The sequence below is a fragment of the Heterocephalus glaber genome, unplaced genomic scaffold (genome assembly GCF_053883595.1).
Source record: "Heterocephalus glaber isolate CG9 unplaced genomic scaffold, H.glaber_assembly_v1.0 deba00001497, whole genome shotgun sequence".
In the NCBI taxonomy this organism is placed as follows: domain Eukaryota; kingdom Metazoa; phylum Chordata; class Mammalia; order Rodentia; family Bathyergidae; genus Heterocephalus; species Heterocephalus glaber.
In genome coordinates, this window is record NW_028258320.1 from 9012566 (window position 1) to 9039032 (window position 26467).

Consider the following 26467-nt stretch of genomic DNA (forward strand, 5'->3'; position numbering starts at 1 on the left):
TTGCACTAGGGGCACAATTTCTCCTGTTACCTGAGAAATTATTTCTGATTTCATTTTTTCCTGATCCCCTTTTGTTGCCAGTTCAGTGGGTCCAGGTGGTTGAGTATCAGAGTGTTCCATCTCATTTCCCTTTGGGGTTGCTGTAGATGATCTGGAAGTCTGGTTTTGAGACTTATTTATGTGTTTTCTCATTTTGACTGGGGCAGGAGGCTGTTAGTGCCTGCACGGATTACCCCCTCTGAGCTGGGAGAGGTGAAACAGAGGCAAGGAGCAGCCACAGGGATGGTGGTCCTAAAGCCCTTTCCTGTGGGCTGGTTGCAGTGGGAGGGATGGTGGCCGGGAAGCCCCTTCCCTCTGGACCAGGAGCAGTGGGATGGCGCCTCAGAAGCCCCTTCCTCTGGGCCAGGAGCAGTGGGACAGAAGATGGCCCAAAAGCCCTTTCCTCTGGGCTGGGAGCAGCGGGAGGGATGGTGACTGGGAAGCCCCTTCCTCTGGACCAGGAGCAGTGGGACGGTGGCTCAGAAGCCCCTACCTCTGGGCCGGGAGCAGTGGGACTCAGCACCATGGTCTGGTGGTCTGGTGTCCTCTGCATCTTTGTAGTGTGGAACCAGGTGGCTGCCTGTCTGCAGAGGGGTGATTTGGCATGTTCCCTGAGACTGGGGACCTCAGTAGGGCGTGCGCCGACCTGCCTGTCTGCAGCGGGCTGATTTGGAGTGTTCCGTATGACTCGGTACCTCAGTAGGGCGTGGGCAGACCTGCCTGTCTGCAGTGGGGTGATTCAGCGTCTTCTGCGCCACTCGGAACCTAGTAGGGCGTGGGCAGACCTGCCGTATTTTCTTTTTGTGTACCTGATTATGTGTGATTGTGTGCTTAATAATGTGAATGAATGATGTTTGAAAAATTAAAGGCTTTATATGATATTGTTTTTCTCCCATAAGGATCTACATTTCCTCCTAGGAGGAGGCTAGTTTAGGGACAGTCTCTTAGTTTTAGTCATGAATGAGGTCATTCAAAGATAAATTCCTTCTGTAGAATGCTGTCATTCTGTATTCTTGGAAAACACTAAACTTTAATTTTTGTCTTTCTTTGCCTTTGAGGATGCTAAAAGCTATTACCTCATCCTCGGCCCTCTATTTTGTTTCTAATGTTTGAAGTTAGAAGCTATGTGAAGAGGAAACCATTCTGACCATTCTTAGCTTTTTCATTTTCCTTCCTTTTCCTTCACATCTGATGCAAAGAATTCTCATAGTCTCAGTAGCTTTTCAATACCCCAAACCACCCCTTTTTGTTTATTTGTATTTTGTTCATCTTTTTTAGTTGGTCACACTAAAAAGCTTGTTGTGAGATGATGGAGTCCGGCATCCCGGGAAGCTAATCTCCAAAGCCTGTGCATTTAGCTAAATTCTGTGGATGCCCTTGGTTAAGTATCAGCAAACCAATATGCAAAACATAAAGTTCAATTTTTTATTTTGCATGTGAAAATGAGAAGTTTGAAGTTTAGAATATCAAAAAACAAAAAGAGAAGCAAATGTATTGACAAGGTTCTGGTTGAGGTATAAATAGTTTAATCAGCATTCAGCATGGTGAACAAGTACACACACACACACACATACACAAAGACACACAGACACAGATACACACACATTATCACATTTAACCTAACATAAAGCTTGTAAGGTGGCAATTGTCATCTTCTACCGATTAGGAAACTGAGATTCAGACAAATATATAATGTGTCATAATCTCCCTCTCCTCGATGACTACATCCAGTCACACATCACTTCACAATGGGAATATAGCCTGAGATGTGTGTTGCTGGGCACTTTCGTTGTTCTGCAAACATCACTGCATGTGTGAACCTACAGAGACCTGGATGGTGCAGGTTCATCACTCAAAGTGGCCTCTGAATGAAATGGAGAAGCTGTGAGAGGCAGCACCAGCATAGCATGGCACACTATTGAATCAGCTTCTGCACTGTAAAGAGCAGGACCACTTCATGAATATAGGGGACAGTGCACACCTATGCCACCAGCACGGCCACCTCTCTGAAGTGTTGTGTATAATGCACAGTGTGTGCTATAGCAGGTGACAACAGAGCAAGTGGGCTTCTTGACACCAGCATCTCCCAGCACACAAGCTACCTCCCGTGTGAGGATGGCACAAGGCCAGATGTGACAGGACTTTCATATAATTGCAGAACCATTGTCATGTATGCTAAAGTCACTGATGGAAATATGACGCATTATATATTATCTAGTCATACAGTCCCCAATAGTTCAATAACATATACACATATTCTAATTCATCAACATACATTCACCATAGTTTGACACAAACTCATATAAATATATAATTTATTAGAGAAGTCTGCTCTTTAATAATATTTTATGCATTAGTTTTCAACAGACTTAATTCTTAACATGATTCTAATACTTTATCTTGAAAACTTTCTTCTTTAGAACAGCTAAATTCTAACAATTCTGGAAACTAAAAAAAATACCCTTGATGGTGATGTTTATAGAAAATAAACTTGTTGGAAAGGTGGCAAAATAACTCAATTTTTCCTTTTCCATGGCAATTCTGATGCTAATTTAAGTTTAGTATCTTATTTGCTTATACAACTTGGCTCTTGCAAAGTGATGTGCTTTCAATTCTTACATACATCATTGTACTCTGGAGAGTTTTCAAAATATGCAAAAATATAAACCCAACTGGTGATGTAATTCTTCAATTTAGAAATACTAGATTTACAGTGATCAAATCTCATTTTTCTTTGAGACAAAACACCTACTGCATTTTAAGGATTGTTGACTCATGACTGTATAAATTTGTTTTACTCTGCTCCAGTCATTTTCATTGTATAAGAAATATTGCCTACTGCTTTGGGGCCCAGAGGGTTACCAGACCCTTTGAGTCCTTTGTCAAGTTAAGCCTATTTGTCTATTATGAGCCTTATTCTTTCTTTGGCTGAAAACAAAAATTGTTGGAATTTTAACAATACTTGGCCAACTCTGTTTCTCATCGATGGTGTTCCTTGCTTATTGTAATCATGGCATGACCTCAAAAGAGAGCCAACTTCAGTAATATAAACAATGCTAACTTTATATAACACGTTATACGGAGCTTTTTTGGATATATTCTTAATCTTCATGAAAACTCTGAAAGTATTTTAGTTTTAAATAAGAACAAATTGAGGTTCAGAGAAGTTTAACATGTTGTCCAAGGTCTTGCAATTTATAAGTGGCTGAGAAAGACTCCTGACATGTTTGTGTAATAAAGAATAGAAAGTAAAGAGCACTGCACAACATTTCTTAGAATTAGCCACTGAAATACAATATGTTCATTCAGTGTATCTAGGGGAAGAGGTAAAGGTCAGAGAAAAATATTGTGAACAATTATGTAAGGTCCCAACAAGAGATCACAGAATGACCACATTCCTAACTAACACAGTCAGATTAAGGCAAGGAAATGTTTGGAGCCTGAGTTATAGATCACAGCCTTCAGGGTTGCCAGGGTCTCTCACAGCTTCAGGTCCAAACTCAAAAACCTTAGCAGGTTGAAATTATTTCAGAGTGAGTCAGCAATAGTTTCTGCCTTTATTGTTTCTATCCATCCATCCATCCATCCATCCATCCATCTATCCATGCACCCATTCATTTGTTCAACAGATGTTTATTCAAAGCCTGTGCTGTACCAGTGTGACCTGTGAGATTCTGTTTGAAGAGGCCCCATTTGGTTTTGCAGAGCAGCTCTTGAGGTGTTGTATTCTTAGGGCCATGGCTGGTAAGACCATGGTACCACCAGGGAAAGGCTTTGTATAAAACATATCTTCAAACAGCTGTGTTCATTCCTACAAGCAGCCAAAGCAAAGAACACTGAATCGAGAGAGGTGTACCATCGAAGGAAGAAGATAAAAGAGAATGGAGCCCTGGGGATTTCTGAAGGACACGGATTCTCTGGAGGTGTTGATTTTAATCTCATTGATTTTAATAGGGATTCTGACCACAGATGGGGGAAGCACTTTTTTCTATTAAGTGGCATATGAGAATACTTGCCAAGTAAGACAAATGGTAAACAATTAAAAACAAAAAAACCCTGAAGGTACTGGTGGAGAAAGCCCTGAAAACAATAGTTTTCAAGTTTCCCATTTCTGTCTCCACATATTTTTATGCTATAACATAAGAGTTATCCAAATTTTTTTTGTATATCCTTTCATTTCTACATTTTAGGTGTACAATATAATGACATTCATCATTAGAAATATGCAACATTACACACTCTCTTGGTTATTATTTTTCCCCCTTCTCCTGCCTTCCCCTCAACTCCTCCATCCCTCCCTATTTACAAAGACTTTGTTTCCTTTTTTTCATTTTCTCATATTAATTCCACTCCCTTCTTTCTTTCCCCTACCCCTCCCACTTCCCCTTCCCATTTGACCCTTATCTTCCTATTTCACATTATCTATTATACCTATTAGTCCTTATTTATACTTTCAGTTTCTCATACTAGAGAAACTATTCGGTATTTACACATGTGTGTCCTATTTATTTCACTTAAGAGTATCGCCTCAATGTGCATCCATTTAGCTATAAATGTCTCTAGTTTCTCATTTTTGATGGCTCAGTAGTACTCCATTTTACTTTTTAAAAACACCACATTTTCTTTATCCAGTCTCCAGTTGATGGGCATTTGGGCTGCTTCCAAGTTTTAGCTATTATGAACTGTGCTGCTATGAACATGGGTGCCCATATATCACTGTGGTATGATATTTTTAATTCTTTGAGGAAGATACCCATCAAGGGAATAGCTGGGTCAAATGGAAATTCCAGTCCTAGTTCTTTGAGGTATCTCCATATGATTTCCACAGTGGTTGCACCAGTCGACACTCCAACCAGCAGTGGAACAGTGTTCCTCTTTCCCCACAGCCCTGCCAGCATTGGTTATTAGTTGATTTCTTGATAGCAGCCATTCTTTCTGGAGTGAAGTGGAATCTCAGCATTGTTTTCATTTGCATCTCTCGAATGACAAGTGATGTTGAACATTTTTTCATGTATTTATTTGCTGTTTCTACATCTGTGTGTGAGAAATATCTGTTCATTTCAGACGCCCATTTTTGGATTAGATCTTTAAATTTGGGAGGTCTGATTTTTTTAAGTTCTTTATAGATTCGAGATAGTAGACCTTTGTCTGAGGGACCGCTGGTGAAAATTTTTTCCCACATTGTGGGTTGTCTCTTCACACTGCTGGTAGTTTCTCTTGCTGTGCAGAAGATTTTTAGTAAGAATAGATCCTACCTGTTGATTGTTTGTGCTAATTCACGAGCAACTGAGGTTTTGTTCATAAAGTCTTTTCCTACACCAATGTCTTCAAGAGTTCGACCTAACCTCTGTTCCAGCCAGATCAGTGTTTCTGTTTTAATATTTAGATCTTTAATCCATTTCAATTTTAGTTTAGTGCATGGTGAAAGATATAGGTCTAGTTTTAGCTTTGACAAATTGAAACCCAATTTCTCCAGCACCATTTATTAAAGAGACAATCTTTCCTCCCGCGAGGGTGTTTGGCTCCTATGTCGAAGATGAGGTGGCTGAGTGTGTCTGGAGTTGTTTCTGAATCTTCTAATCTGTTCCACTGGTCTTCAGGTCTAATTCTTTGCCAGTCCCATATTGTTTTTATCAGAGTAGCTTTGTAGTATTGTTTCAAGTTGGGGATTGTGATACCCCCTGCCATGTCTCTGTTACCTAGAATTGCTTTTGCCATTCTGGGTCTCTTCTTGTTCCAAATGAATTTTTGGATTGATTTCTCAAGGTCTATGAAGTATGCTGCTTGGATTTCAATTGGGATTGCATTGAATCTATATAGCAATTTTGGAAGTCCAGCCATTTTCACTGATCCTTCCTACCCAGGAGCAAGGAATGTTTTTCCATTTTCTGATATCCCCTTCAATATCTTTTTTCAAAGACCTATAGTTTTCAAAGAAGAGGTCTTTGGTTTCTTTTGTTAGATTGATTCCTAGGTATTTCAGATTTTTGGATGCTATTGTGAAAGGAATTATTTGCCCTATTTCTCTCTCAGTGAGTCTGTTGTTCGTGTAGAGGAAAACTATTGATTTTTGTATCTTGATCTTGTATCCAGCTACTCTACTGAATTTGGTTATTAAGTCTAGAAGACTTTTGGTGGAGTTCTGTGGGTCTTCTATATACAGTATCATGTCATCTGCAATTAATGACAATTTGTCTTCTTCACTTCCTATCTTTATTCCTTTTATTTCATTCCCTTGTCTAATTGCTGTGGCTAATGTTTCCCAAACTATATTGAACAGGAGTGGTGATAGTGGATATCGTTGTCTTGTTCCTTATTTGAGTGTGAATGATTTCCATTTTTGACCATTTAGTATGATATTGGCTGTTTCTTTTTCATAAATGGCTTTTATCAGATTGAGGTAGAAACTGTGTATTCTGATTTTTTGTAGAGTTTTTATCATAAATGCATGTTGGATTTTGTCAAATGCTTTTTCTGGATTTATCGAGGTGATCATATGGTTTTTGTCCTTGGCTCCATTCATATAGTGTATTACATTGATTGATTTGTGTATGTTGAACCATCCCTGCATCCCTGGGATGAATCCCACTTGGTCAGGGTGTATGATCTTCTTGATGATCTTCTGCATTCTATTTGCCAGTATCTTATTAAGGATTTTTGCATCTATGTTCATTAGTGAGATTGGCCTATAGTTCTGCTTTTCAGTTGGGTCTTTCTCTGCTTTGAGGATCAAGGTGATGCTTGCTTCCAGGAATGAATTCGGGAGTAGTGCTTCCCTTTCAATTTCATTGAGGAGCTTAAACAGTAGTGGCAGTAGTTCCTCTCTAAATGTCTTGTAGAATTCAGCAGTGAGGCCATCAGGACCTGGGCTTTTCTTGGTTGGTAAGTTTTTAATTATGTTTTCAATTTCATTGATTGAAATTGGGTTGTTTAGAATTTTTAGGTCTTCTTCATCCAACTTTGGTAATTCATTCATATCTAGGAATTTGTCCATTTCTTCTGTGTTTTCCATCCTATTGGCATATAGCTTCTCAAAGTAGGTATTGATGATCCTCTGAATTTCTGCTGGCTCTGTTGTAATTTCACCCTTTTCATTCCTAATTGCATGGATTTGGGCCTTTTCTTTCCTTTTTTGATAAGGTTAGCTAAAGGTTTGTCAATTTGTTTATTCTTTTGAAGAACCAACTCTTGGCTTCATTGATTTTTTGTATCATTCTCTTAGTCTCCATTGCATTGATTTCTCCTCTGATCTTTATAATTTCCTCCCTTGTATGACCTTTGGATTTGTCCTGCTCTTCTTTTTCTAGAAGCTTGAGGTTCAGCATCAGGTTGTTTAATTGGGCTTACTCTGTTTTCCTAATATGAATATTCACTGCTATGAATTTCCCTTGTAAGGCTACTTTCATTGTGTCCCATAGATTTCAATATGTTGCATTGTCATTGTCATTTAATTGAAGGAAATGTCTGATTTCTTCTTTAATTTCCTCTGTGACCCATTGGTTATTCAGAAGGGTGCTGTTCAATTTCCATGTGTTTATGAATTTTCTGCAGTTTCTTTTGATATTGATCTCCAATTTCATCACACTATGCTCTGATAATATACAGAGGATAACTTCAGTTCCTTTGCACTTACCTAAATACGTTCTATGAGCAAGTATGTGGTCCATTTTGGAGAATTACCCATGTGCAGCTGAAAAGAATGTGTATTCTTATATTGTGTGGTGAAACACTCTGTAAATATCTGTTAAGTTCATTTGCTCAAGAGTTTGATTGAGTTCTAGTATTTCATTGCTTGTTTTTTGTCTAGTTGATGTATCTATATGTGAGAATGGGGTATTGAGTTCCCCCACTACTATTGTATCAGTGCTTATATGATTTTTCATGTCTGTTAGTATTTGTTTTATATAGTTGTGTGCACTATTATTTGGTGCATAGATATTTATGATTGTCATCTCTTCCTCTTGGATTGTTCCCTTTATAATAATGTAGCATCTTTCTTTGTCTCTCCTAATCAGTGTGGGTTTGAAATCCACTTGGTCTGCAAAGAGGACAGCTACTCCTGCTTTCTTTTTAATAACTTTATTATCAAACACACACATATACAAAAAATTAAAACCATTCAAAGAAGAACAATGCAAGGGGAAAATATTACAATAATATTCAAATATAGTAGAACTCAACCAAAACGAAATTGAAAATCCCTTAAACATTTTTCCATATAACTTAAAAAAACCATCTCAAGCACCAACAAGACAAGGATGTGATTTGTTTCAGAAAGGTCTCCAAAACCAACATTGAACAAATAATGATTTGGAAAAAAATTCCAGTTAGTTAGCAGATGCCACATAAGCCAAACTTCTCCCTAATTTAAATTTTGACACAATCATATGACAGGCGATGGAAACACAATCCAAGAGATATGTTATTAGGCCATTTCATCTGTATGTATTCTTAATTACACTTTCAGTTTCTCACACTAGAGCAACTATTCTGTATTTACACATGTGTCCTATTTATTTCACTTAAGAGGATGGCCTCAATATGCATTCATTTAGCTATAAATAGCTCTTGTTTCCCATTCTTTATGGCTGAGTAGTACTCCATTTTATGAAAAAACTACATCGTCTTTATCCAGTTTCCAGTTGATGGGCACTTGGGCTGTTTCCAAGCTTTTGCTATTACAAACTGTGCTGCTATAAACATGGGAGCACATATATCGCTGTGGTATGATTCTTTTAGTTCTTTTGTGAAGATACCCAGCAGGGAGATATCTGGGTCAAATGGGACCTCTAAGCCTAGTTCTTTGAGGTATCTCCATACTGATTTCCACAGTGGTTTCACCAGTCTGCACTCCCACCAACAATGGAGAAGAGTTCCTTTCTCCCCACACCCCCAGGAGCATTTGTTGTTAGATGATTTCTTAATAGCAGCCATTCTTTCTGGGGTGAGGTGGAATCTCAGGGTTGCGTTCATCTGCATCTCTCAAATAACCAGTGGTGTTGAACATTTTTTTGTATATTTATTTGCTGGTTTTACTTCTTTGACTGAGAAAAGTCTGTTCATTTCAGATGCCCATTTTTGAATTGGGTCTTTGAATTTGGGGGGGTCTGATTTTTTTCAGTTCTTTATATATTCTAAATAGTAGTCCTTTGTCTAAGGTATAGTTGTTGAAAATTTTTTCCCACATTGTATATTGTCTCTTAGCTCTGTTGGTGGTTTCTCTTGCAGTGCAGAAGCTTTTTAATAAGATAAGATCCCAGTTGTTGATTCTTTGTGCAAGTTCCTGGCCACTGAGGCTTTGTTGATAAAGTCTTTTCCTATACCAATATCTTCAAGAGTTCTACCTAACTTATCTACCAGCAAATTCAGTGTTTCTGTCCTAATATTTAAATCTTTAATCCACTTTGATCTTAATTTAGTGCATGGTGATAGGCATGGGTCAAGTTTTAATCTTTGGCAGGTTGAAATCTACTTTTTCCAAAACCATTTATCGAAGAGGCTATCGTTCCTCCAATGAGGATGTTTGGCTCCTTTGTCAAAGATGAGGTGGCTGAGCATATCAGTAGTTGTAGAATCAGTGGGGAAATTAGATTCTTTCATGACAAAGAACACCTGAGAAATTTCATGAATACCAAACCAGCACTCCAAACAATCCTAAGCAATATCCTAGAAAAAGACAAAGAAGATCACAACTCCATGAGTTCCAACAGAGAGAAGCCACCAGGCAAGGTAAGAAACTAAAGTGAACAAACAAACAAACAAGAAATAAAAGAACTACCAATAGTAAAACATCGTGACAAGGATGAGTCAATATCTATCAAGTATAACTATCAATGTTAATGGTCTCAATTCATGAATCAAAAGAAATAGACTGACCGAATGGATTAAGAAGCAAAATCCAACAATATGCTGTATACGAGAAACACACCTAACTCAAAAAGAAATACATAGGCTGAAGGTTAAAGGATGGAAAACAGTTCTCCTCACCACAGAGACCCAGAAAAAAGCAGGGGTAGCAATTCTATTTGCAGACAAACTAGATTTCAAACCAAAATTAATTAAGACAGACAAAGATGGTTACTACATTCTTGTGAAGGAAATCCAAGAGGAAGAGATTACAATCATAAATATATATGCACCAAATACGAATGCCCCCAACTATACAAAACAAATATTAATGGACATGAAAAACCAAATAAGCTCTAATTCAATTGTACTGGGGGATCTCAATGCCCCTTTATCACAATTAGACAGATCATCTAGATAAAAAATTAACAATGAAATTGTAGAATTAAACCAAGCTATTGAACAAATGGACTTAATAGATGTTTACAGAGTGTTCCACCCCACAAAATAAAAATACACATTCTTTCAACACTACATGGGTCATTCTTTAAAATATAACACATGCTAGCTCATAGGACGTGTCTAAGTAAATGTAAAAGAATTGACATTACCCCCTGTATATTTTCAGACCATAGTGCAATAAAATTGGAGATCAATAACATAAGAAACTGCAAAAGTTCCACAAACACATGGAAATTAAATAACACCATTGAACAACCAATGAATCACTGAGAAAATTAAAGAAGAAATTAGACAGTTTCTACAAGTAAGTGATTATACTATTATATCATATAGGAATCTATGGGACACAATGAAAGCAGTTCTACACAGGAAATTCATAGCAGTCAATGCCCATATTAGGAAAACAGAGAGAATTCAAATAAATAACCTAATGCAGAACCTCAACCTCCTAGAAATAGAGGAACATAACAAACCCAAAGCTCATATAAGAGAGAATATTATAAAGATCAGAGAGTTGGTTTTTCAAAAGAATAAATAAAATTGATAAACCCTTAGCCAACCTTATCACAAAAAGGAAAGAAAAGGCTCAAATCCATGCAATCAAGAATGAAAAAGGTAAAGTCACAACAGATCCAGGAGAAATCCAAAGCATCATTACTATTTACTTTGAGAAACTGTACTCTAATAAAATGGAAAACACAGAAGAAATGGACAGATTCCTAGGTACATATGAATTACCAAAGTTAAATGAAGAAGATATAGAAATTCTAAACACCCCAATTGCAATGAGTGAATTTGAAAATGTAATAAAAAATTTACCTACTCCTGCTTTTTGGGGGGTTCCCATCACATGGAGTATTGTTTTCCACCCTTTAACTTTCAGTCTATGAGTTTCTTTTTTAATTAAGTGTGTTTCTTGTATGCGGCATATTGTTGGATTTTGCTTCTTGACCCATTTTGCCAGTCTATTTCTTTTGATCGGTGAGTTGAGACCATTAACATTGATGGTTATAACTGATACATATTGACTTATCACTGGCATGACTTTTTCTTTTTGTTGGATTCTCCCCCTTTGCTTTTAATTTCTTGTCGTGCCCAGTGGATTCATTCTGCTGGGTTTCCTGGGGTTGTGAACCTCATTGTCTTTTCTTAGAATTTTGTCTAAAATTTTTTGGAGTGCTGGTTTGGTATTCATGAAGTTCCTAAGGTACTCTTTGTCATGAAAGTGTCTTATTTCTCCATCAATTTTGAAAGATAGTTTTGCAGGGTACATCAATCTGGGTCGGAGGCTGTTTTCCTTTAGGCCTTGAAATACATCACTGCAAGCTCTTTTTGCATTGAGGGTTTGCACTGATAAGTCTGCTCTGATTCTGATGGGCTTGTATGTTATTTGTTTCTTTTCTCTAACTGCTTGTAGAATTTTATTCTTCTGTTCAGTTTCTGGAATCTTACCTATTATATGCCTATGTGTAGATTTTTTTTTATCATGGCTAGTTGGAGTCCTATGTGCCTCACTCATCCGTATGTCAAGTTCTTTGTCCCTTCTTGGGAAGATTTCTGTCATCACTTCTGTGAACAGATTTTTTATGTCATCTGCACTCTCTCCTGTTTCTTCATTGACTCCAATCAGTCTTACGTTATTCTCCTTTGCACCATCTAGCAGCTGCTGAATAGATTTCTTGTGGTCCCTTACAATTTTAAAGAAATTTTTCTTTTCCTGGTCACTAATTTCAATCTTATCTTCTATATCTGAAATTCTGTCTTCACATTGGCTCATTCTGCTGCATAGACATTCAGTGGAGTTTTTAGTCTCCTGGAAATCTGTTTCCATCTGTTTTATGGATTCCATTTGTTTCCTATATTGGGACTCCATCATGTTCCTCAGCTCCTCTATTTTTTTTTTGTCTATGTCCTCTCTAGATTTATTAATCATGTCTTGCACTATGGGCACAATCTCTGTTGTTATGTGAGAAATTATTTCTGATTTCATTTTTTCCAGATCCTCTTTTGTTGCTAGTTCAGGGAGTCCAGGTGGTTGAGTATCAGATTGTTCCATTTCCTTTCCCTTTGGGGTTGCTGTAGCTGATCTGGAAGTCTAGTTCTGAGGCTTGTTTACATGTCTTCTCATTTCAAGGAGGTTGGAGGATGCTACTAGCGCCCAAGTGGCTCACCTCCTCTGTGCTGAGAGCTGGGTCACACTGACCCGGAAGCCTCCTCCATGCTGGAAGCCATGCTACACTTACCTGGAAGCTTCCTCTGGTCTAAGAGCCATGGCACACTGACCTGGAAGCCTCCTCTGTGCTGGGAGCTGTGGCATACCTATCAGGAAGCCTCCTCTGGGCTGGGAGCCATGGCATGCCTACCCAGAAGCCTCCTTTGGGCTGGGAGCTGCAGCACACTAGCCTGGAAGCCTCCTCTATGCTGGGAGCTCTAGTTATCCAAATGGTAAGGAAATGTTTTTCTCTATTTTATCTTTTCATCAAATAGTCTTTTTAAATAAAGTAAGAGAAATACTTTAAGTAAAAGAATGCATTCTACATCCAGGTAAAGAAGAATTGGGAGAGCGCATGTCCTCAGCTGCAGCCAGGGTTATTTCAGGAAATATTACAACCCAAGTTATCCATTCTCATCAGTGAGAAAAAGCTGCTCCTGTCCACACAGCCTGTCTAGACTCTTAAATGTGTATCACACAAACCATGTTGAATTATTTGTTAGAAATGACTATATCCAGGAATTATCAAAAAACTCTGTACCCAAATGAGCGGGAGACAGTGGATGCTGAAGTTAATTGTTGGTTATCCTAACTTCTGCTTAAATATGGGTGAAAAATAAATGAAGAATAGAGATATTAATGCTTACAGAGTATCCACTCCATACAAGTATTATATTGCATGTATCTGTGTCTGGCCTTTTAAATCTAAAAACTGACTGATAAAGTAAGCAATGCTATCCACATTTTGCAGGTGAAATCCAGATAAGACAGAGTATTAGCGGTAAAGCAATATTTGAACTCAAGTCAATCCACAATAATACCTCTGAAATATATAAAAGCGAGGAGACAAGGGTATGGGTTAGAGGTCATTCTATCAGGATCAGAGAGGATTCAGGGATGGCAGAGGTCAGTTTTGGTGTGTGAGGAGTTGTTTAAGAAAAACTCTATCTGGAGTTTGTATCTGACAGAAAGTAGACATTAGAAGGCCAGGGTTAAAAGAAATCCCAGCACTCTGGGAGGCTGAGGTAGGAGGATTGTGAGTTCAAGCCCAGCCTGGGCAGTGTAGCAACTTAGTGGGACCTCGACTTAAAATAAAAAATTGAAAAAGGTGAATTAGCTCAGTGTGAAGGCCTTAGGCTCAATCCCAAGTATAAAAACAAGTTATACATCCTTTACACAGAAGGGGCTGAAATGCAAAGAGGATAGAGATGCAATAGAAAGATTTCTCAGCAAGTGGGAAGAGCAATAACAACTGGGTCAGAGTTTATGTACATGTAAATTTTTAAAACTCTTAAGAAGTTTAATAGCTGTATAATGGCACCCAAATACATCCACTATCCTAACCCTCAGCACGGATGCCATGTATTCTTCGCCAATGGAACTTTGTAGATAAGATTAAATTAGTGATAATGAAAGAAGCAGATTATCCTAGATTGTCTGGGAGGGTCTAATGTCTTCACAGGGGTCCTCATTGATGGAAGCAGGAGATGTAGATCAGAAAAAAGAATATGATGGCAGGAAGAGGCTGGATGTGTGCATACTGAAGACAGGAGAAATGACCACTGGATGAAGAGTGCGTTCACCTCAAGGTGCTGCAATAGCCAAGGAAACTGGTTCCCCTGGGAGCCTACAAAGGGGCCAAGGCCTGCTGGCCCTTGATCTTAGCCTTGAGAGATGGATTTGAGGGTTTCTGATGTTAACAGCTGTAAGATAACACATTTGTATTGTTTTATGGCACTAAGGTAGCAGTGTGTGTTACAGCAGCAATAAAAACCAAATTGAAAACTGAAAAATATCAGTCAAAATTAATTTTTATATAAATTGACCTTTTCCTAGATGTCTCCTTACATATTTTATTTTCTTGAGTGAGCTGTTTGTCCCAGAGACTATTGAGAATCAATACTTTGCTGCAAATGAATGGTAAGGCAGATAAGGAATAACAGAACAAGATTTTTTTAAAAAAAGCAATAGCAGAAAAAGCATTATCAATAATCTCAAAATAGGAAACTAATAGTTTGGCGATGGTATGTGAACTGCTTTTGATGATCGGATGCTTAATGTTTCTTCCCCCCTGCATTTACTTTTATCTGAGTTGTGCAGAAAGAAGATAATTGTTATTTTAATCATAGTTCTAGAATAAACTCTGTCATTGAGTATAGGACATTCTGAATGAATATCATTTTATTTGGTTATTTTCATATCTGTATTCTGTCTGTTTTATAGTATTCAGCCAATTTCCTTAGATTTAAAAGCCTCATTTAATTCATGTGTTCATTCATTCATTCATCCAAGAAATATTTATGAAGCTCCCATTCTACATAGAAAACTCTATGCTAAGGACTGGTGTGAGTTGTGAATGGAGTGAGCATTGTTCTCTCCTTTTATTCCTACCCAAGTTATCCTGCACTGGCATCACCCAGCAGTGCCTTGACCTTGGACTTCCCACACTCTGGAACTGTAAAAACTATGTGTTCATTGTTTAAGCCACAATATAGAGTGTTAGCACATCCACAAATGACTCAGGTGCTTTCCATCACGTCAGTTGGCTTTGTCTGATCAGTGAAAAGCCTGAATAGAACAGAAGTGTAGCTTACTTCTGTCCTGAGAGAATTCTCCAGCACCCTGCATCTGGCCTCAGCCTGCAGCTCCAACTGCTTCCAACTCTGCTGGAAGGATAAAGGGCTGTAGTCTGAGGTGACAAGTCCACATAATCCCTCCACATATTTTGTTCCTGCTTGATAAAGTTTTAATTTCAGCCCTATCCTCTAAAGCAAGAAGCTCCCTTTAACTTTTTGTAGTCCTTTTATAGGAAAACTCTTATTTTGCTCAAAACATACTTTTCACTTTCATAAAAGTGTAGAACCATTTTTACACTTGATCTTAGCCAAAAGGCTGAGAAGCGATGTAGCACCATTTTTAAACTTAAATGCATTCATTTGAAAAAAGTGCACTGATTCTAAACTATTCTATTGTCCAGAGCGAGGGCTCAGAGGCTACAAATGATTAAAATATTAGTTAACATGAAAGTTTGAATGAAAAGAATAGAAAGTGTCTTACAGAACTGAGTTATTTAGTAAATAAGAAATACAGGCTCAGCAGGCAGGGGAAAGCACAGGACAATATTAGAGATGAGTTTTAACCTGGGGTCTAAAAAACAAATATTTGCAAGATGATTTCTTCATACTGAACTCAGTAGAGGCCAAAGTGATTCCCCCAAAGGAAAATATTTCTGATGATCTCCTGAGATTATCATTCTGTTATATAATTTTATGATTTTTTTTCTTGCTGAGGGAGGGAGGGGGGAATGTTTCCTTTATCATATCCATAACATTCAGACCCTGCATTACACATCTCATGCATTCTCATGCCCATGGGGACTCTGAAAATATGAAGTGTTTATTATCTGTGGAACATGCGAAATAAATGCTATGCTGGCCACTTTAGCCAGAGAAACACAAACCACAGAAGGAGGTAGAGTTGCCTATTCTAGATGGTGACAAAACCCAGAAAAAGCCCCTCACCTAATTGCCATTTTCCTTGCATCCATTATGCAGCAAAATGTTTTCCCTTAATTGTGCCTCTCAGGAGTTTTAAGATAACAGAAGCACAGTATAAAGCAAGCTTTTGCTGAATCTAAAAACCCATCAATTGTAGCTGATAAGTATATTGACTGCCTATTTGTAATGTGGCTATAGTAATATTCAGTAAAAATTAAAATTTTCTATTCTTAGGTTTCCATATTATAGTATTAAATTATTATTATCATTCGTGCTATTTAAATAGGTTGATATGTAACCTAGGACAAAATTTAGTACCTTGCCCCCTCTGCATATGCAGTGTATACATTTGATTTTATGTAATGTGAGAATAAAATAACCCATATTTTCATATAATTCTCTCTTCTACATCTCCTACCAGAGTTTCTCTGCAAAGTCATCATTCCAAAATATTTTTAGCTTTATAGATAGTAATGAGGGAAAGCACGAGGATTGCCATGAAAAAAAAATCTATGGCTTAATAAAACATGAAATTTTCCACTTTTTGCATCAATTTCTTACTCTTCTACCCCTCTTACATAGATGATATTGTCTTCAGTCTAAGTTCACCCTTTCCAAGGAGCTCTCTGTGCACTTTCAGGAAATATCAGGGGGCTAAGTGAACCCTCTGCACAGGAGGGTTAGGGACTCTTCTCTCCTTACTAAGAAGCTTACATTTCAGCCACCCCTTGATTCTCAGTCACCCCTCCTGTTCCTCCTGGATCCCTGCTGTTAGAATCTACATGTTGATTCAGGGAGGGAGGGAGGGGAAGAAGAGGAAGAGGAGGAAGTAGAGGGGGAGAAGAAGAAAGAGAAGAAGGAGAATGGGGAGAAGGAATGGAGAGGGGAGAGGGAAGAGAAAAGGAGAGGGAGAGAGGAGAGAAAGTGGAGAGAGAGAAGAGAGGAGAGAAGAGAAAGAGGGGAGGGAGGAGAGAGAAAGGGAAAGCACTAAGGATTTGTCTATTTCTCCCTCTACTTACAGTTCTCTTCTCCATCAAAACCAAAGTTCACCAGAGAAGTTCCCTCACTCACTTATCCTATACCTGACTCATTCACAGGACTCCCCACCATGGCTTCAGTCCTCCTTCTCCAGGGTGGACATTTTTACCAAGGTCATTGGTGACCTCCATGCAGCCACATCAAAGGCTCACTCCCATTGGTCAGTACACTGGGTCCCCCAGAGTCTGGCTGATGATAGGCTGAGTGTTATTAATTTTTTTTCACAGCACACTACAATTGACTCAATTCTTTATCTCCTTGGCTGCTCCTCACTGTAGTTTTTATTTAATCAAAACCAATAAATATTGGAATCCTCAGAGCTCTATCCTTGATTATCTTCCCTGTCAGAATTCACTGGCTCCCTAAGCCCGGGTTTTTCAACACTGGTAGTACTGATATTTTAGACCAAATAATTGTTTTCCTGAGAGGTTGTTCTGTGCATTGTGGGGGTTCACACAGCCTTGTCCTGAGCCTCTGTCCACTCTGTGCTGACATCATTCTCTCCTCTGTTTGCAATAACCAAACAGCACCACCAAAGGGGTCTTTAAGGGCAAAATCACTCCAGTGGAGAAAATTGGTCCAGATGATTTATATAATTTGTTCTAGATGATTTATATACTAATAATCCACATTTTAAAATTTCTACAACCTCCATGAAGCAGGTTTATATTCCAGCTTGGCTGCTAGGAGTGTATTGAATCCCCAAGTTACTCATTCAACACTCATCTTAATGTCTTCATCACCAGTAGGTCTCATATTAATCATCCCAAAGGTCCTAAATTAAGTATCTCCTGCCACCATGCCTGCCCCTGTTCTGTTTAGGAACTTCGTCACATACTGCATGGCCTGTACAGATCCTTGTACCAGAAAAGCTGGATTAAACCATCCATCAAAAATCAGCCATTAACTCCTAATTCTGATTCTGAATCCCTCTCAAACCCCACCAGTTCTCTCCTCGCTGACACCAGTTCCTCCAGGCCACCACTCTGTCTAGCTTCAGGACTTCAATAACTGCAGCTATACCAGACCTCCTCTGCCTTGCTAATTCATTTTCCACATGGAAGCCAAAACTATGTCTAAAAACAAAAATGCAATCTGTCAGTCTCTTGGTGAAAAGTTTTACCATGACTTTCACCATGAGGACCAGAAACAATGCCAAAGCCAGTAGAGTTTGGATGCTGCTCACCCCTCCACCTTCTTTCCACTCCACTTTCTACTTGCATTAGCTTTCTTGTCCTTCTCTGACTTTCCTAGATATGCTGTGTGCTTTCTTGGATCAAAGCTATTTTCTCTAATATCACTACTCCAATGAGTTATCTAACAAATGATTGCAAGATAGAAATCCTCCTACCAATTCAGGAGGCAGGCTAGTGTCTCCCCAGTGGTGAGCATCCTCATTTCAAATGCCTATGAATATGCTGGATTGTGGGGCATTATCCTGCTCTAGCAAAGTGGGCCCAATGGCATCACAAGATTGTTTAAAAGTAGAAAGACTCAATCTACCATTGTTGTCTTATAAAAAGAGGGCTGGGCATTGAGAAACAGGGGCAGTCACTACATGGGAAGAGCAAAGAAAGCATGTTTTCACAGACTCTCCTGCAGGAATGCAACACCCTGAATTTACAGCTTCTACCTCCTGCATCTCACTGAACCATAGAGCAAATGACCTGCCCTGCCTTTGTCTCAGTGTTAGGTGGAAATCAAATGAAGTGAAGCAAGGAATAACTTTGGAAACCTTAAAGCATGGTACGAATATAAGCTTCAATTATTTGCAGTGTGTAGCAAAGACAACAATTAAACTAATATAGTTAATGAGCAGATACCAAATTAACAGGGGAATTTAATTAGATAAAATTGGTTAGTGCTTTGAAGTTTAGGCAGAGAAAATTAACACCATGCATAATGAGCCCAATTCTCTGTTGCAAACAGACTTCTGGAGCTGGGAGTTGATGTGGGCTGAGCATGGCTTCACAGTCGTAACTATATAAATCAGTGGATGGAAATCCTGGTGGGCAGCAGGGTGGTGAGAGGACCTGCAGAAACCTCTAGGCTGACACTGTTGCCCCTGCTCTGCACCATCACACCCATGGTGCAGAAAGTATGCACAGTCTAAGCTCTTCATGGTAGTTAACTCAGAGTTACTGGGCTAAGTTTTTGGAATATGGTCTTTTTCTCTGTTTTCTGTTTTAAAGTTTTCTGAAAACTGATTTGAAAAACTTCACCGGTTTTAGGGTGGGGCTTTCAATGTAGGAAAATGTATAGGCAACTATGGGGTGTATTATTTTAACAAAAATAATTCTGAATAAAGAACCAATAAGACAGATACTGCAGAACTGAGAAGGGAAGGCAAGATCCTGTGTCCCTCCCTAGGGCTGACAGAACACAGAAGGACCTGCGCTATTACCAGCTGGACATTGAGAGGAGTTTCATGTCTCACTTGGTTGAAACTCAGGCCCCCAGTGAAGGCCGTGGCTGTCTGCTGCAGAGATCACTGAGCTCAGACAACGGGTTTAGTGGTGTGGGACCAAACTGAGGCAGGGTGGCTCCTTGGTGGATGCTGACTTTGAGTCCCTGTTGAAGGCGGCTCTGGGAAGCACCCAGAAATCCAGCATGAAGTAAACTACAGCTAAAGAACAAATTGCTTGAGCTGGGGTGAGGAGGTGGCCAGGGTTCCTGATCGAATGGAAAACAGAGAGAGCTCCTCCTCCATCCCCCTCCAGCATATGGGCTCCTGGCCTGGCAGAGCCAGATGCAGACAGCTGTGAGCGTGTGCAATGTACAGGGTCTCTGCTCGGATTAGCCAACAGCTCAGAGAGCCACACATGTACAAAGGTGTAAGGAAATCAGGACAGAGTGAGAGGAACTCCTAGATGCTTCCTGGCACGATCTTCACTGCTTTGTAGAGGAGCTGGAGACACCTGTTTTTCAGATCACCAGTCAGTTTGGCATAGAGCTGCTCATCCTGTGTGTTCTCCTGCAGGAACTGGGTTTGTCTTGTTTTGTATTCTTTTGTAACCAGTGGTCTGCAGCAGAATAAGTGTCATGATAAGAAAAACCCTTCACACCATAAGAAATATCTTTGCCATTTCTTCCTTTTCCTTTTCCCCTTGAAGTCTAATAGTACTTTTTGGTGGGAGGACACAAGTGGAGGAATTATTGATTCTCAAGTTGGGGCTGGAGCTCTTGTTTCTATGGCAACCTTTCTGAGTGGGGGCTGGATCTTGCCACATCTGCATGGTCTCTGCCTCACATGAGCTTGTGCTCCCCTTTCTGGAGCCCTTCATTCTGCAGTTTCCCTACTGACCATGAGATACTTTAGTTAATATTTCAAAGGTATAATAATGCTCATCCTCATAATAAATATCTTCTTACTACAAGTCATAGTCCTTTTAAAGCATATTTCTTCATGGTAAATGTTAGTATTCTAAAGCTTTTTGACTGTGTTTTAAAATTTCTGTGCTGCTTCTTCAGTTTTATTTTGAGATGGATTTTGCCCTTTTAAATGTTTTTTCAGTACTTTTTTTCCAATTCTTTTAGCTCTAGATTCATGGGTGGAATGTAATGAACATGGTTCTTGGAGCAGTTTGTATGGAATAAGAGCAAGACTGAGCAGCCCTCACAGGTGGGTGCCTTCTCCTAAGTTCAATTCTCAGACTACCCAGGAAATGACCTCACTGCCTCATGGACAGCCATGTTCTTTCCATATGTCTCCCATTCTCCTTATTTTGCTTGTTCCTCAGGATGCAAGAGACACTCAGGCTTGTTCTTTAGCACCTCTGGTGGACCAAACCAGAAGCACATAAAGATTCATTTGACCTCCTTGTTCCCTATATCCAGGTACCTTAGGTACACCAGGTGCCTTAGGGTCTAGGGGAGTAGCATTCTGGCTTTGGATGCGAGTGTGTGTCAAAGCCTCATATGCAACTTCAAATAACCTATGTGTTCAAAATTACTCTGGAAGCTCCTTCAGGAAGATAAGGTGGTAGGGATGAATTATCATATCTCTGTTATTTCCTTCCTGGTAAGAGAGGAGCACTGTTTCTTCAACTGAACAGTACAGGAATGAGGAGTCTCGCAACATGCACTCAGGGCTCTTGAAACATTTAAAAAGTATATGTCTAAACAGCACAACTACAGCCTGTGTACAGATGATCACACCATGAAGGGCACTGTGAGCCAAAGTGACATAACTTCAAGGAGCATCTGGTTCCACAAGAACGTGAGTGAACAAAGGGATCTCTTTAAGTTCATTTACTCTAAGCTTTGAGTGTTAGTGGTAAAAAAAAAAATACATGAGGTTTTTATATTCTATTTTTTAAAGGGATTTCTTAGCCTTCAAATGATAAGATAAAATCAGCAGGTGTTTCTCAGGCTGGACAAGACAGAAGCTTGTGAGAGCTGAGTTAGGTTCATTCCCACACGCTCAGAGGATCCAAGACACATAGGGGTTCAGTAACAGTGCATCAGAATGGATCAGAGTGGACTCCGCTTCCTCTGCTCCCATGCCAGCACTCTGTCTCCAGCAGGTGGTTGGTTCCCAGTGATTCATTCAGTGTGCAGAGACAGGAGTCTGCTCCTAGGATGACAGGACTTGTGAAACTTCTTGTTGGACAGCTGCCTGGGCTTCCTCAAGTTGGGAGCACACATGGGAAGCATCCTTAACCACTATCTCTTCCTGCTAGGGCTCTGAAGGCTTGGAAAACACCACAGGGAAACAAGTAATTTTAGCTGTTTGGTTCCAGGCAGGTGGAAAGTGTGATGATGCGTGAAGTTTTCCACAGCCACCTGGGGGTGATATTAAAACAGCTTCTCCTCTTACATTCATAGGAAATCACAACTGATGTCATATTCTAGGGAGAAGCCAAAGTTCATCATCAGTCTGGTCAGGAGGAATATTCTAGTTTGACTGCATACTGCAGAAAACCTCTCAAGTGCATTTGAAACCAACACTGATTAAGAGAGACAAAGAAGGACACTACATCCTTGTAAAGGGAACAATCCAACAGGAAGAGGTGACAATCATTAATATATATGCACCAAACACTAGCACACCCAACTATATAAAACAAATAATAATAGACAGGAAAAGTCATATATGCACTAATACAACAGTAGTGGGGGACCTCAATACCCCACTGTCACAAGTGAATAGATCAAATAGACAAAACATAAACGACAAAATACTAGAACTAAATCAAACTCTTGAACAAATGAACTGAACAGATATTTACAGAGTGTTCCATCCCACAAAATCAGAATACACATTCTTTACAGCCGCACAAGGGTCATTTCTAAAATAGACCACATACTCACTCATAGAACATGTTTAAGTAAGTGCAAAGGAACTGAAGTTATCCCCTGTATATTATCAGACCATAGTGTGATGAAATTGGAGATCAATAGCAAAAGAAACCGCAAGAATTTCATAAACACATGGAAATTGAACAGCACACTTCTGCATAACCAATGGGTCACAGAGGAAATTAAAGAAGAAATCAAACAGTTCCTACAGTTAAATGTCAATGCCAATACAACATATCAGAATCTATGGGACACAATGAAAGCAGTCTTACAAGGGAAATTCATAGTAGTGAATACTCACATTAGGAAAACAGAGCGAGCTCAATTATATAACCTGATGCTGAACCACAAGCTTCTAGAGAAAGAGGAGCAGGACAAACCCAAAGCTCATACAAGGGAGGAAATTACAAAGATCAGAGGAGAAATCAATGCAATGGAGACTAAGAGAATGATAGAAAAAAATCAATGAAGCCAAGAGTTGGTTCTTTGAAAGAATAAACAAAACTGACAAACCCTTAGCCAACCTTATCAGAACAAGGAAAGAAAAGGCTCTAATCCATGCAATTAGGAATGAAATGGGTGAAATCACAATGGACCCAGCAGAAATCAAGAGGATCATCAATACCCACTTCAAGAATCTATATTCCAATAAGATGGAAAATACACAAGAAATGGACAGATTCCTAGATACATGTGAACTACCAAAGTTGAATGAAGATGACCTAAAAATTCTAAATGACCCAGTATCAATCAATGAAATAGAAAATGTAATTAAAAACTTACCAAGAAAAGCCTGGGTCATGATGGCCTCACTGCTGAATTCTACAAGACATTTAGCAAGGAACTGCTGCCACTACTGTTTAAACTCTTCAATAAAATTGAAAGGGAAGCACTACTCCCGAATTCATTCCTGGAAGCAAGCATCACCTTGATCCTCAAAGCAGAGAAAGACCCAACTGAAAAGCAGAACTATAGGCCAATCTCACTAATGAACATAGATGCAAAAATCCTTAATAAGATACTGGCAAATAGAATGCAGAAGATCATCAAGAAGATCATACACCCTGACCAAGTGGGATTCATCCCAGGGATGCAGGGATGGTTCAACATACACAAATCAATCAATGTAATACACTATATGAATGGAGCCAAGGACAAAAACCATATGATCACCTCAATAAATCCAGAAAAAGCATTTGACATAATCCAACATGCATTTATAATATAAAATCTCAAAAAAAAAGGAATAGACAGTTTCTACAACAATCTGATAAAAGCCATCTGTGAAAAATCAACAGTCAATATCATACTAAATAGTCAAAAAGGAAAATCCTTCACATTCAAATCAGGAAAAAGACAAGGATATCCACTATCACCACTCTTGTTTAATATAGTCTTGGAAACATTAGCCACAGCAATTAGACAAGAGAAAGTCTTCTAGATGGCTCCAAGCCCACAGGAGCCCTCCAGATTGGCATGCTATGGCTCCCAGCCAGGAGGAGGATTCTGGGTAGCCCAGGAACACACATCCACCCTACACCCCGACCCCGTGAGAAAATGAGAAGACAGGTAAACAAGCCACAGAACCAGGCTTCCAGATAACCTACAACAACCCCAAAGGGAAAGGAGATGGAATACTCTGATACTCAACCACGTGGACTCCCTGAACTAGCAATGAAAGAGGATCTGGAAAAAACAAAATCAGAAATAATTTCTCACATAACAGCAAAGATTGTGCCCATAGTGCAAGACATGATTAATAAATCTAGAGAGGATAGAGATAAAAAAATAGAGGAGCTGAGGAACATGATGGAATCCCAACATAGGAAACAAATGGAATCCATAAAACGGATGCAAATAGATTTCCAGGAGATTAAAAAGTCCATTAAAAGTCTGTGCAGCAGAATGAGCCAATGTGAAGACAGAATTTCAGATATAGAAGATAAGATTGAAATTAGTGACCAGGAAAAGAAAAATTTCTTTAAAATTTTAAGGGACCATGAGAAATCAATCCAGCAGCTGCTAGATGATGCAAAGAAAAATAACATAAGACTGATTGGAGTCAATGAAGAAACAAGAGAGAGTCCAGATGACATAAAGCATTGTTTACAGAAGTGATGGCAGAAAACTTCCCAAGCAGGGGAAAAGAATTTGACATACAGATAAGTGAGGTATATAGGACTCCAACTAGCCTTGATCAAAAAAAAAAAATCTACACATAGGCATATAATTGTTAAGATTCCAGAAACTCAACAGAAGAACAAAGTTCTACAAGTAGAGAAAAGAAACAAATCACATATAAAGGAAAGCCCATCAGAATCACAGCAGACTTATCAGTGCAAACCCTCAAGGCAAGAAGAGCTTTCAGTGATGTGTTTCAAGCCCTAAAGGAAAACAACCTCCAACCCAGATTGATATACCCTACAAAACTATCTTTCAAAATTAATGGTGAAATAAGATACTTTCATGACAACTAGCACCTTAGGAACTTCATGAATATCAAACCAGCACTCCAAAAAATTTTAGACAAAATCCTAGGAAAAGACAACGAGGATCACAACCCCAGGAAGCCCAGCAGAATGAATCTGCCGGGCATGACAAGAAATTAAAAGCAAAGGGAGAGGATAAAACAAAAAGATCAAAAGAAATAGACTGGCACAATGGATCAAGAAGCAAGATCCAACAATATTCTGCGTACAAGAAACACACTTAATTAGAAAAGAAACTCATAGACTGAAAGTTAAAGGGTGGAAAACAATACTCCATGTGATGGGAACCTGAAAAAAAGCAGGAATAGCTATCCTCTTTGCAGACCAAGTGATTAAGAGAGACAAAGAAGGACACTCTATCCTTGTAAAGGGAAAAATCCAAGAGGAAGAAATGGCAATCCATAAATATCTATGCACCAAACATTAGTGCACCCAACTATATAAAACAAATACTAATGGACATGAAAAACCATGTAACCACTAATACAATAGTAATGGGGGACCTCAATACCCCATTGTCACAAATAGATAGATTAACTAGACAAAAGACAAGCAATGAAATACTAGAACTCAATCAAACTATTGAAGATATGAACTGAACAGATGTTTACAGAGTGTACCACCTCACAAAATCAGAATACACATTCTTTTCAGCTGCACATGGGTAATTCTCCAAAATAGACCACATACTCACTCATAGAACATATTTAGGTAACTGCAAAAGAATTGAAGTTATCCCCTGTATATTATCAGACCATAGTGTGATGAAATTGGAAATCAACAGCAAAAGAAACTTCAAAAATGTCATAAACATATGGAAATTGAACAACACACTTCTGAATAACCAATGGATCACAGCTGAAATTAAAGAAGAAATCAGACATTTCCTTCAATTAAATGACAATGACAGTACAACATATCAGAATATATGGGAAATAATGAAAGTCTTACAAGGGAAAATCATAGCAGTGAATAATCATATTAGGAAAACAGAGCATGCCCAATTAAACAACCTGATGCTGAACCTCAAGCTTCTAGAAAAAGAAGAGCAGGACAAGCCCAAAGTTCATACAAGGGAGGAAATTGTAAAGATCAGGGCAGAAATCAATGCAATAGAGACTAAGAAAACAATACAAAATATCAATGAAGCCAAGCATTGGTTCTTCAAAAGAATCAACAAAATTGACAAAACCTTAGAGAACCTTATCAGAAAAAGGAAAGAAAAGGTCCAAATCCATGCAACTACAAATGAAAAAGTTGAAATTACAAAAGACCCAGCAAAAATCCAGAAGATCATTACCTACTTCCAGAACCTATACACCAATAAGATGGAAAACACAGAAGAAATGGACAGATTCTTAGACATGAATGAATTACCAAAGATGAATGAAGAAGACCTAAAAATTGAAAACAACCCAATATCGATCAATGAAATTGAAAACGTAATTAAAAACTTACCAACCAAGAAAAGCCCAGGTCCTGATGGCTTCACCGCTGAATTCTATAAGAATTTAGAGAGGAACTATTGCCACTACTGTTTAAACTCTTGAACGAAATTGAAAGGGAAGTAATATTCCTAAAAT

The 26467-nt window shown here is 38.8% G+C and overlaps 1 pseudogene; it reads right to left on the bottom strand.

Annotated features, from left to right (window-relative positions):
• Nucleotides 1-15368: 15368 nt before the first annotated feature.
• On the bottom strand, nucleotides 15369-15463 carry LOC147825545 (U2 spliceosomal RNA; annotated as a pseudogene).
• Between the last annotated feature and the right edge of the window lie 11004 nt (nucleotides 15464-26467).